This window comes from Colius striatus, chromosome 1, assembly GCF_028858725.1.
Source record: "Colius striatus isolate bColStr4 chromosome 1, bColStr4.1.hap1, whole genome shotgun sequence".
Lineage (NCBI taxonomy): Eukaryota > Metazoa > Chordata > Aves > Coliiformes > Coliidae > Colius > Colius striatus.
In genome coordinates this window covers 117489834-117503193 of record NC_084759.1, presented here as the reverse complement: position 1 = coordinate 117503193, position 13360 = coordinate 117489834, and the positions used below count along the sequence as shown (strand labels likewise).

General features: G+C 41.9%; 1 protein-coding gene across 26 annotated transcripts in view; it reads left to right on the top strand.

The window, feature by feature from the left end:
- ST3GAL6 (ST3 beta-galactoside alpha-2,3-sialyltransferase 6) overlaps positions 1-13360 on the top strand; it is a 94551-nt gene that overhangs the window by 45309 nt on the left and 35882 nt on the right. The window contains exon 1 of one of the 26 annotated variants that reach the window (XM_062004566.1): positions 7202-7317. The exons of 23 other annotated variants lie outside the window; for them this stretch is intronic. The gene's annotated coding sequence lies outside the window, so the exon portion shown is untranslated. Of the gene's footprint in view, positions 1-7201; positions 7323-7511; positions 7531-13360 lie in introns of those variants that run through there. 2 more of the 26 variants (XM_062004544.1, XM_062004585.1) reach the window with 2 other exon arrangements.

Sequence of the window (13360 nt, the reverse complement as noted above, 5' to 3'; positions counted from 1 at the left end):
CTTACATGCAGAGACAATTGCAGAGCATTTTGGATTATTGCGTTCTTCCTTGTGTGATCATTTTTTGATAGAAGGCAGTAGGGAGTGGGAAGAGTCTTTATTAAGGATAGTGTCTTTGTGCTATTAACGCTTTAGACTTATATTCTTTGTTAGTTTCTGGGCACAACATGGTTAGTATTGTTTGGTATTGTCCTCCCAGGACAGGCTTGGAAAAGTTCTCATAAATCTGCTTTAGCTGATTTATGGTTTTTTTTTTGCTGTTTGGCCTGTTGCTTTGTATGTTGCTGTGGATTGGTTCAAGTACTTTGGTCTGGAAGAGAATGTAATGAGATGAATCATTTGAAGACGTTACTTGCAAGACCATCCTTGTTATGAGGCAGTCCACACCACTGATTCAAAGAAGCTTGTGAGGAAAGACTCTAATTTTTTATATTTTCTTCAAGATATGACTTGAACTCTAGCAGAGGATCTTGGTTTGTCTGTCTTTGGTCTTTAACATTAAAGTTGTTTTGCTTATCCACATGAAAGGTTGCTTTTACTCTGTGTGTGTGTGTGTGTGAGGCGAGATACTCTATTGTGGCTTCCCAGTAAAGTGCATTTTAGGAATGGGCTCAAGATTAATTGAAAAATCTTTTTGCAGATGCTTGCATTGTTTAGCTAAAACTGATTGGAAGCTGCACTATGCATTTAAGAGGAATTTAATTGCCAACTTATTACAGCTCATCATTTATTTGAATAATTTGTTCATTAACTTCTCCAGCCTTATAGAGAACTTAGTAAATAATATTTGGTAATGAATTTATGGGGTAACTGAGTGTACAGGTTGTTTTTCTAGTTCATACTCTTCTACCATCTTTGTAGCAGAATACAGTTTCTTCTATTTTTGTTGCATATGACTACTTCTGTACCTATTCATAGACTTCAAGGGAAATGAAAACAAAACTTCTTTATTATTTGGTATGTGAACATCTTGAGGTGTTAAATCTTTCTTTTATTCTCCATCTACAGAAGAACCTAAAACTTCAGCTTTTCTTGATGTGTATTGAGGCCAGGAGGAAAATGTGACGCGCAAGATGTTATTTCCTTTACAAGTAGTACGTGGGAATTAATCTGCTCTCGCTTTGCAGTTCAGTGTAATAATCACTGATATCAGTAGCTGCTATCTTTACAGAAAGGTTGAAAAGTGGTGGGCAATGTTTAGCTAGTGTGTGCTGTGAAGCAAAAATAGGGGACGTGTGGCTTGCATGAGATATCACTACCTTTATGAAGAATGAATTGAGCAAAGCCAAGTGTAGAATGTGGTAAAATACTTCACAGTAGTGCTTCTGCTATATATTCTGTACCTTATCTTTAATATGTCCTTTAAAAGTTCATTTTGTTCAGGTAGAGTGGTTCTTCAGTGTTAAAAGTCAGTCATTCGTTGGTCTTGAAGGCAAAAGTGAAGCCTTGATATCTCAAGAAGAAGACCCTTTCCAGTACTGAAACAGAGTGAGCAAATTTTAAGCATCATGTGGATAATACCCAAAGTTTGTGTGTAACCGTTCTGCATTTCCTCTATTCCCAGCCCCAGCAGCAGCAGTAAAGCTAGAGTTATTCCTTACATTCCAGCATCTGTGGGGAGCCAGGAGGAGCAAAGCAAGAACTGGAATAGCCTCCACTTGCCCTGTTTGGGAAGGGAAGACTGGAAAACTTGAGAAGTCACGAAGCCAATCCTCCCTCCTGTTAGGAGGGCAGGAATGGAATAATAAAGGAACTGGTTTTAAGAGCAGACAGGATTTAAATGAAGTTCAGACTTAATCACTGAAGCTCTTCTTAACATCTGTTGATGTACAGTGCAAGTTTCCATTCCCCTAGCAGGAGTATTGCTTTCTTTTGGGCCCCGTTAGCCAGTAATAAACTTTCAGGTGGGTGGCTAGCAGTCTTAGATTTCAACAAGACTCTTTAACTAACTTGTAAAAGAACAGATTTTTAGGTTTTGTGAGCATAGGTTGGAAACACTAAAGATCAGGTGCTGCACGGCTCAGAAAAGCTCTTTGTTAGACTGAATCTGCAGACTGATGCAGTGCAGCAGTAGCCAGCTGCTTTCTTTCGTTACTGCTTTTCAGAGGTCTGTGGCCAGCGGCAAATGGAGAATGGTGTGAGTCGCATGTCATTGGCTCACCCTAGAGCCTTATCAGAGCTAGACAGAGGAAACATGCATATGTACTGGCCACTGAATAGTCAATACCGTGTGCGTTTGCATGAAATACAAATGATACCGCGTGTGGGATGGGGGAGGAGGAGTCCCTTTCCCAGGGTGAAAAAGGAATTGAAGTTGTGTTTTTGCCATGATCTTATTTTCTTTTTTATAATGTGATAGTTGGTGTATGTAGCTCCCTCCTGGGCAGCTAATTGTTGCAGGTGTTGCACTGACAATCTTTTGGCTGCAGGATGGCCTTGTGTGTAGGAAATGATCTGTTTAAGGCAGGGAGCGTATGAGGACCCTAGCCATAATACAAGGGATATTGTGGGATTTTTTTTTCTCTGCAGTGAGGAGAGAGGAAGGTGCTTGCTTCTTAAGAACTGTGGTTGCTGAATGAAACTACAACCTTCTTCATCCTTTGTCAGTCAAAATGGATATTTCTGGTTTCTTTGAAGTTCTTGAACCTGCCTGTCTACATCCTCTGCCAGTGTCATGTCTGAGCACCCTGGAAACATTATCACCTCCACCTTCACAGTGCTTCAGGTAATCTGAAGTCATTGTGTGGGACTGAGACCAGGTTTAAATGTAAAATTTGCACAAGATGAAGTGGAGCCATAATATTAAATCCACTTCCTGAAGCATCAGAGCAAGTTAGGATTTGTCCGTATTCGTGAATGTCTATGAGACTTTCTAGCATGTGGTAGCTAGTCCTGATGAAGCTTCTTGTGTAGACAAGTTACTGCCTTCTCATTTGGTTAGCTGCAAAAAGCCTATTTTCTGCTGGAAGTTAAGGGGAAAACTACAGCTATCTCTTCTTGCCCAAATGTTTTGCGATGTTTTATGAGACAGGGTGCTTGTTACTTGCCTCAGCTGAAAATCTGGAAAATTCTATAAACCTGTCCTCTCCCCTCCCCAATTTTATAACTACCTGTGGCAATTTTAATGCACATTCTTAAGAAGTAGAGGGCCCCAAGACTCTGTCAGTAGTGAACTGCCTCGCAGTTCAGCAGCTCTGATGGAGCAGTGCCAATTCAATCTCCTTTGGTGGGTTTTCTTGTCCTTTTCTTCTACCCTGCTACCGAAGTGTAGATATAGGCAAGTCCATAAAAAGTAGCTAAGAGGAGTAGGCAGAGATGTTCTTCTCCAAGTCCTGTACTAAACAATTGTAGATGTTGTAAAAGCAATGTGTGGATAAGGGGAATGAACCACAAAATGCCCACAATTTGCTGTTGCTAAATAGTTTTTCACTCTGTCAGTGCTGGAGGCAGACTAGTGGGCTAAGGTTATGGATCTCACGTAGCACAGCACTTTTTGTGCCTGTGTTGCTCACCTTGTGCAGTGGAGCACAAGGTTGGGTGTGTGTGCTGTGTTTTGAGTGGCCAGATGCTTAAAATACTGGTCAGTGTAAATACCACTTGTACAGTTTGTCAAGTCTTAGTGTCTTTTCTTGCAATGCACGTTGAGGAAATACTGCTACTTCATTAGTCCTTGGAGTAAATCAAATGGAATAGCTATTTTCATTGGTTTTTTTCTTCATACTAGTGGCACTTAATTTGTTTTCAACTTGTGAAATTGATCTTACTTGACTTAGCCTCAAACACTGGATTTTGTATTACAGATTTCTAATCTCAACTGAGAATGTTTTTCAGAGCTTTTTGAAAAGAATGCAGAAAGTGAAGTAGAGCGTGCATCTCTTCATACTTCACAGAGAATATTTCCTATAATAAATACTGTCAGGTGCCAGAGTGACTTTTTTCAAAGCTGAGTAACTGAAGTCAGGTAACACTATTAAGTGACTGAAAGGATATTTTAAATGTTTGAACTTGTGTGTCCAAATTTCCCCACTCACCTATGTTTGTGCAAGGCTTTAAAAAATCTTAATCTTAGCACTTTTTTTTTAATGACCAGAGGCTCTTAGAATATCTTAAGTGGGAAGCAGAGATAATCAAACCAGGTTTCTGATGTCTTTCTGCAGGCAGACTTTCTGATCGTCAAAGAAAGATGAGCTTATAGGGTTTGTTTGTTCTACCCGGCTCTCTGTTTATTTTTGCAAAACTTGTGGAAGTCTCAAATGTGTGCAGTTCCTAGCCTCTTGTCAAATTTAACTAAAATTAGCCAAAAGGGGCTCAAAAGTTCTGTAGGGAAGAAGGGACGTGCACGCATGCATACAGGATGTGATTGCATAAATCTTATTTCATGCTAAGAACACATGGGATAGAACAGAACAAAAAGCCTTTTACTGTACTGCATTTCATGCTCTAGTGGAGTTGTGTGTCGTCTGCGGCGTGAATAGCAATCTGATAGGACACAGGGATGCTGGAGGCTTAGCTGAATTTCGTGTGGTCAGGGTAGCAAGGAGAAGATGTCAACAGGTAATGCAGTGTGTCCTGCTTAAACTATATCTTGCTCTAGAGGATGTCTAGCTTTATGTTGAAGCAAATATCAGACTTCACGTTCCATCCCCACTGCAGCATAGACCAGTTGGGTTATGGTAGAGTGGATCTGTGCCACAAAATAAGTCCGTTCCCCTGCTGTGACTCACGGAGAGATGAGTCTTGTACCATCTCACGGCTTACCTGTTACTTTCTTCTCTTCAGAGGAGATATTTGCATGTACAACCCTGGCCAAATACAGTGTTTTGTGAATATCAGGTGGGGAGAACAGCTAATCTGTTTAAAAATACTACAGTCCTGACAAAACTGCTGTTTGTTTTGCTGGAGTATTTAAGGACTATTGAAACTGAGACTCCAACAGCAAAAATAGACACTGTTTCACCTACAGCAAACCAGACTTGGCTTGGAAAGTAACAAATCACACTGGTGGAGGGAGCTGAGGATATATGCAGCAGATGGTGCTGCAGAAGGGACTGGGCAACATGTCTGCAGCCTACCTCTGGCAGGAAGGCTCAGCCTCCTGACTCTCAGCTGGACTCCTAGGCTCTTGAGCCATTACAGGGCAACCCCAGCAGGAGGGCAATGAGATGGTGAAAGAGGATGTGTGGGTGGGAAAAAATATGCACCTTTGATTTGTCAGTTTTAGGGATGCCTGTTCTTTTTTTTTTCCAAGAAAAAAAAAGTCTGCCCTCCAAAAAAAACCGTCAAACAAAACAACAAAGAACCTCTCCATCCCAAAACAGTGATAAACCAGTTTTCAGTTTTGGAGAAGGGAATAGATTTTGTTTAACCTTCAGTGAAGACTGAGGTGTCAAAGTCTTAAATGGGCATCTCTGTGCAGCACTGAGAAAAGCATGTAAGCCTTCCCAGCATTCCCTACTGACTAATTTAGGCAGCTTTCCTCTCAGACAGATGGCAACTGAAGATTACCATCAGAGATAATTAGCTTTTCTCGTGTATAGGTAAGGAAACTAAGGTGCATAATTCAAGGTTGTGAACTCCCCTATTGGATGAATACCCACTAAAAGTTAGTACTGCAATGTGCGCTGTTATAGCTCTGTACGCACAGAAATACGTAAATGAACTTGTGCAAACTTTTCCCTAAGGAGCAGAGTTCCCTTACAGCAATTGATAGTTGCCCTGTGAAGAATTCCAGTACTATTTTTTGTCTTTTAATCTATAACTTTTTTCCTGGGTTTTTATTGTTGACTTTTTCAGCTTTGTCTAAGAAAACACACAGTGATACTCTGAATGTTGAAGTCAGATACAGCTGCATCTTCGTTCCCCTTGGAAAGCTCATTACCTTACAAATGAATAACATTTTTTTTTAAAAAATTGTTTTAACACATGCAGACTTACTGGCAAAACCCTTCCCATTCAGAGAAAACATATCAGTTAGGACTTTGTGCTGCGTTAAATGTTCTTCGGGACACATTTTTCAACTATGCTCTGTATCTCCTAGCTCTTCAAATATTGGAGTGAGTCCAGAGGAGGACCATGAAAATAATCAGAGGACTAGAGCACCTCTCCTATGAAGACAGGCTGAGAGACTTTAAGCTGTTCAGCCTGGAGAAGGGAATGATCTGGGGAGACATTAAAGCCACCTTCCAGTATCTAAAGGGGCCTACAAGAAAGCCAGAGAGGGACTTTTTACATGGGCATGTAGCACCAAGGCAAGGGGTAAATGGGTCCAAACTGAAAGACAGGAGATTTAAATGAGATACTAGGAAGAAGCTCTTCCCTGTGGGGGTGGTGAGGCACTGGCACAGGTTGCCTGGAAAGGCTGTGGCTGCCCCATTCCTGGAAGTGTTCAAGGCCAGACTGGATGGGGTTTTGAGTAACCTGGTCTAGTGAAAGATTTTGTTGCCTGTGTCAGGAGGATTAGAACCAGGTGAACTTTAAGGTCCTTTCTAACCCAAACCATTTTATGGTTCTAGGCAAATCCTCAGAATAAGTATTGTTTGGATATTTTATGTGGTAGGTTTTCCTGTATTCCTATTTAAGAAATCAAAGTGCTAAAAGCCTTTAGGGGATCAGATACAGGCTCTGTTGTAACCTGTACAACAGTTCTTTATAAGCTCAAAAACACTGTACATCCAAAAAGTATTCTCATAGTTATGAAGTTGCTCATTAAAGCTTTTGTTATATTTGGGATTTTTTGTTGTTGATAATTTTTTTTTTTAAGCTTTACTGCTAAGAAAACAAAGCTATACATAAAGAAGGCTTTTGAAAATAGCCTTACTATTTACAGTATTAGAGACTTTCCAGTTTGGCACTGTCAGTTTGGATTTAGCGTAGTTACAGTAGTTAACAGTTAAGGTGTGTATTCTGATTAATTTTAAAGATCCAGAGGCAATGTGACTGTATGAATTGCAGTGTTGAGAGCACTGGAAATTTAAGGCATTAACGTTATCAGAGAAACTGTTCAAACTGTTGGTGCTCTGCAGCTTTCTCCTGAGCTGGCAGGATTGCTACCCTGAGAAACTTCGAAGATTTAGTAGTAGCGTGGGGTAACCACTACGCCTTGGCTCCATTTTCTTCTCTCCCTGAGTTAATTTAGCTTTAGCTGTTGAGGCAAGATAAAGGAGCAACGCAGCAAAAAATTAGTAAACATAATCATCTTTGAGTTCTGACTGCAGACATGCTTTGCATACTATTTAAATGAAAATTAAACTGCTTAGTTCTGTATGATGATGTGAGCACATTCATCTTTGCTGGACCTCTTAATCCACACAAACCTGTGTAAGGTAACTTGCTGGTTTTTAAAATATGGGGACTAAAAATTCCAGTAAAAAGAGCTGTGGCATCAGATGATGTCGGTGCATATTTGGACTTAATCATGACTGGGGCCTGCAAATACTACTGTGAAAATTAGTCATACGAAAAGTACCTGTGTCTCTTCAGGGACAGATTCTGACACCAGTACATATCAGGATTTATACCAATATGACTTAGGTGAGAAATTAGTCTGATTTACTTGGGACTTGATGTAGAAGGGGGAACATTTTGAAGCAAGTAAATGATCCTGCTCACTTGTGAAGGGTTTTTGTTTGGGTGGGTTTTTGATTGTTTTGTTTGTTTGGGATTTTCTTCTTTTTTTGGGTTTTTTTTTGGGAACAGGGAGTTTGGAATGGGGATTTTTTTGTCTGTTTGTAAAAAAACCCCACATCATCCCCACAGCCCTTGAGTGCCTTAACTTTGCTTGTGAGTGGTTGGGGTTGGGTTTTTTTTTGGTGATTTATTTTAGCTTGGAGTTGAGATTATTCTTTACTTTAAATGGTAGATTCAGTTTTGTGATTCCTAGTCATTTTTGTGAGAACTGGAGTTAAATCACTGGCTGCAGATCAGGCAGAGCTGGATGTTGTAGATATTCTAGGCATTATTAGAAGACAAAGCATGCCTTATGTTAAGATAGTCTTAATGCTGTAGTGAATGTGTCCATATAATACAGATAAAGTTCTCTGGTTAGACCTTTATTTGTTAGATTGATCATGGTTTCTGGAGGGAAAAAATATTGAGTTGATATGGTTTGCAGCTGAAATGTTTTGAGTCCTGATGAATTTGGCTGTTTCCAGACTTTTCTCTTTTCACTTTTTTCTGTCATTTCTTTCTGGGAAACCTAAGAAGATTGTTTGCTTGACCTTGATCCTCTGACTCTGCAGGCACTCCGTAGGCAATGAACAGCAGGTGTCAAGGAGTAACTGATGTAGTGGGATGTGTATCTTTCTCTTAATAATTTTCTGCTTTTCCAAGTGTTATACAAATGCCTGTGGTGTGTAATATATAAATAGCAGCCTGGTTAGAGACTTAAAGGTTATTCTGGGAGAATACAACAGGACTAGAAGAATTTTTTTAGCTAAGTCTATGTATTTGTGGTTTATTTTTTCTTTTTTTTTTTTTAATAGTTGTAGTTAGAGCTGGATTAGTGGTGTTTGCTGTGATTAAAGCTTTGGGAGTTGAGGAAGCAGAGCTATCCACCTCAGCTCATACGTGCTTTTGACCGAACTCGAAGTAGTTATTCTTGTGGTACACTGCATCTTTGTGGCTGCTGGTCGTGGCAGTAACTGTTGGTCTGTGTTCAAGTGTGCTGGAGGAAGAAAGAAAAGACAAAATATGTGCTGGGGGAAAGGCCTGTGGAAAGGCAGGGAACGCATATGTCACGTTCCCAACTTCTGTGTAATTTTGCATAAATTGGCTGCTTCCTTCTAGTCTTCATCTCAAGGCACAAAAGCAGGCAAGACACTGAGGCTGTGGATTTGGTCTTATTCTTGATTGTAATTTCAGGCAAGGTTTCTGGAAATGTGATACTTAGAAAGCACCAGTTAAATGAGAACCTAGCAGTTGTTATTATTCCCCTTCCCCTCAGTCACAAGTTGGATTTAAATCTATCCAGGGCTGACTTTTAAACTCAAGTTAACTGTGTTTAACTGTGCTACAAAAATTATGCTCATTGTTGGAATGTGTCCCAAGCCATTTTTGAACATTTGGGAATATTTTTTTTTATCTTGGAGTAGAAAAATAATTAAAAACAATGTTAATCAGCTGAGAAATATCAGTCCATCTCTCTTGTATGCTTGCCGTGTCAATTTGGTGTCTACATCATGCAATGGTACATGCTGTCACTTTGAGCTGGTGCCAGCGATCTACCTTGCACTGTGGTAATCTAATTCAAAATATTAACCTGGATCTCAAGGGTAACATAGCAACGCTGTGATAGCACCAAGCTTGAGGTAAAGCATTCTGTCTCTCAGCAGGACTAACTAGCTCAGCATCAGGCAATTTCCTTCAATGCTGCTCCCACTTAAGGGCCACTTCAGTGATACCTGGTGCCTGTGCTCCACTGTATTTTGCTTTTCAGACTTTTCTGGCAGCATGTGCTGGCTGATGCTTTGTACTTCTGTTTTTCATCTGTAGAGCTAGTATTTGGTGTCAGTCTAAATGACATTAAATTTTGCATCAGTAGGCCCACAAGTGATATCTCTGTGAAACAACACATGTCATTGATTGCAGTACCTCCAAGAACAGAAACAACAGTTTTTTGCAGCCAAAAGAGGCGGACTGTTTCATAAGCTTTAAAAAGCTTGTAGTAACTTGACCTAGGCTTGTACATGTGTCATTAGGCTGTCCAAGAAACAGCCTGATGAGTGCATGCAACTTCTCTTGGCTTTAATTTTTTTCTGTTCCTGTGCCTTCTGTGGAGCACATGTAAAGGTTCCTGGGTGCTCAGGCATTGAGAGGGCAGAGGAGTGAAAAACGAATGAAGCCACTGTCTGGGTGTGATAAGACTTTAAGAGTATGTCAGGACCTGCAGGCCTCTTGCAGCTTTTGCCAAACTCTCCCTATTGATGATACATCTTCCTGGAAGGCTACAAACTCCTGTTTTTCAGAACAGGCCACCATAGCTGATACCTTGCATTTAAAGGTGGTATTAGGAATGAGGTGAGAGCGTGGGACTGGAGTCAAAGGTTTGGAGAGGCATAGATGCTGTGTTGCCTGTTATGTCCAAGACACAGAGGTAAGCTGTACTCATTCCAACCTGCTTGCAGCCTTCTGAAGGGGAAGCATATGGCCTGTGTGGGAAGAGTTTTTGAGCTTAGAAATAGGGACTGGAGGCTTACATAAGAAGGAAAATGATGCAGAGATCTCCTTGAAGATTTTGCACAGAAGCAAACTGAAATATACTGTCAATGAAAAATACTGATTAAGTTGCTTTTCCTCCTTTCTTGACCCAGCTGGCAGGTGTGTTCTGGTGAGGAACAAAATATTGGTGTCTGTACTTGAAACACAAAAAAATGGCATAAAATAATCACAAATTGTCCACAAAATAAATGCATAGCTATGTCTTGTACAGATTTCACCCTTAGCAGGATGATGAAAGGGAAAGTGGCAAGCACTTGGGTTTTAAACTTAATCTATTAACCCTTGCAGCTTGTCTTGAATTAGTGTGCAGTCATACAAAAGGTCAAAGGTGGACACAGTTCTAGTCTACATATCTCTTCGGTAGATTAATGTCAGCAGAGGCCACAGTTCTGAGTGTTGTAGCTGATAAAGAGTAAGGGTTAACTGAAAGTACTGAACATTGCTGCTATTATGATACTAAATCTACTGGACATCATTGCTTTCTGTAGAGTACTTGGAGAAAAAGTTACTTTGCTATTTCTTTTCAGATCTTCTGCAGTATTTAGAGAAAGGGGGAATGTTAGGAAGTGTCCTGGTTTAGGCCCATCCAGGAACAAAGGACCACCATTGGCCATAATTACTAAGGGCCTTTGGAATGCCCTAAGGACAGGAAGGGCTCAAGTGCTACTTTATGGTCCCAGGCAAAACAGACAAGACTGCTCACATTGGGGAAGAAAAGAGAAATTAATGTAATCCACTACCAAGCAAAACCATAAACCCCCAAAACATAACAAACAGAAAACAACACAGAGTGGTACAGTGATGAAGAGTGCAAGTGGCCCTTTAAGCCCACCTTCCCCCCACCTCTCTTCCCAGGCTCAGAGCCCTGATCCCCATGTCTTTATCTCCTTCCCCCATGAATGGATCAGATGGGTAGGAAATGAGGGTTTCAGTCAGTCTATTCCTGCTGGCTCCTGTCTTTTATCTCTCCTAAGGGCAGGTGGGCTCCTTGCCAGTCCTCCCTGCACCTACATGGGGTACCTCACACACACAGCAGCCCTGCACTGGCCACTCTGATGTGAGCTCATTCTGAAGGCTGCAGCTCCTCTCTGCCTCTTGTGTGGGTCTGCTCTGGGTCCCACAGGCTCTCCAGCATGGCCTGCACCATGACTGCCTCCTCACACAGTCTTGTACCCATCCAGGCACACTCACCTGAGCCGCTGGTGGCTCTCAGTCCTGCCATTGCCCTCCGTGGGTTGCATGGGCACAGCTCTGTTCTCATCACAGGCTGCAGAGGGGTCTCTGTTCTGGTGCTCCTCCTGCTTTTCTCCTTCTCTGACTGTGGGGTCTGCATTGTCACCTCCATCTTGTACCACTCTTACACCTCCTCTTCCTCCTCAGATATCGCTTCTTAAATAGTGATGGCAGAGGTGCCAGATGGGCCCTACCAGGCTGAAGGTAGGTCCACCTCAGAGCCAGGGGACATCACTGCAGCTCCCTCCCACTGTTACCAAGGAAAAAGTGGCTCCACACAAACCCATGATGGGAGAAACATTAGAAACTTTCTGGAGGAGGACCATCTCTTTTTTCCACAGCAACCGGTTTGGCAGTAAATGACTACTTCAGTGTGCTCTTCGAGGGGAAGAAGACTCCGTTTTTCAATAGTCTCTTCCTGAACTGCTTATTCCCTCCATTGTTCAAATACATTTAGGCCAAAAGAGCCTGAAAATGTCTTCCAGTGGAAGAAAAACCTTTTAACTGCTTGCAAAGATCGTATATGTGGTGTGATGGTGGAAGTCCCCAATGACGTTTCAACAAGTAAAACTGTTTTGTGGTGTCACAGTTTGTGCAGGCCCTTAGAAACGGGAATAACTGTTGGTTTTGTGTAGCACGACATGTCAGCAGGAATCTTTTTCAGTTAAGATACTGTTAAACTCACTTCATAATCAAGTCCCTGTTGGCAGAAATGCAGCTGTAATTCAGGGCCACTGTGCTAAAATCCAATATATCTTTCTTTCTCATTTAGAATCACAGAATGGTGGGGGTTGGAAGGGACCTTTAGAGATCATCTAGTCCAACTCCCCTGCAGAAGCAGGTTCACCTAGATCAGGTCGCATAGGAATGCGTCCAGGAAGGTCTTGAAGACCTCTAAGGAAGGAGACTCCAAAACCCCTCTGGGCAGCCTGTGCCAGGGCTCCCTCACCTGAACAGTGAAATAGTTTTTTCTTATATTTAAGTGGAACTTCTTGTGTTCCAGCTTCATCCCATTACCCCTTGCCCTGTTTCTAGATACCATAGAAAAAAAGGGATGCCCAAACCTCCTGACACCCACCCTTTAGATATTTGTAAGTGTTAATAAGATCTCCTCTCATTCTTCTCTTTTCTAAATTAAACAGCCCCAGTTCCCACAGCCTTTCCTCATATGAAAGATGTTCCATTCACCTAATCATCTTGGTGGCCCTGTGCTGGACTCTCTCCAGAAGCTGTCTGTCCCTCTTGAGCTGAGGAGCCCAGAACTGGACACAGTACTCCAGATGAGGCCTCACCAAGGCAGAGTAGAGGTAGAGGGGGAGAAGAACCTCCCTCGACCTGCTGGCCACACTCTTCTTGATGCATCCCAGGATGTCATTGACCTTTTTGGCCATGAGGGCACATTGCTGGCTCATGGTTAGTTTATTATCAACCAGGACTCCCAGGTCTCTCTCTGCAGATCTGTTCTCCAGCAGGTCAATCCCCATCCTGTCCTGGTGCATGGGGTTGTTCCTTCCCAGATGCAGGACTCTGCACTTGTCCTTGTTGAACCTCGTGAGATTCCTCTCTGCTCACCTCTCAAGCCAGTTGAGATCCTGCTGAATGGCAGCACAGCCTTCTGGGGAATCAGCCAGTCCTCCCAGTTTGGTGTCATCAGGGAACTTGCTAAGGGTACACTCTGTCCCCTCATCCAGGTCACTGATGAAGTTGTTTAATCAGACTGGCCCCAGAACCGATCCCTGAGGAAGAATTTTATATTTCTGAGGTCTTCTGTTTCTTAATAAACTAAAATCAAAAGGAGCAGTGGAAGTTGAGGGGGGGGAAGAGTGTATGAGGGAAGGCACTAGACCGACTCGGTGACTTCTGTGCCTTTAAGACTGCTGTAGTACTATTGTGTTGTCCACTATAGCTGTTT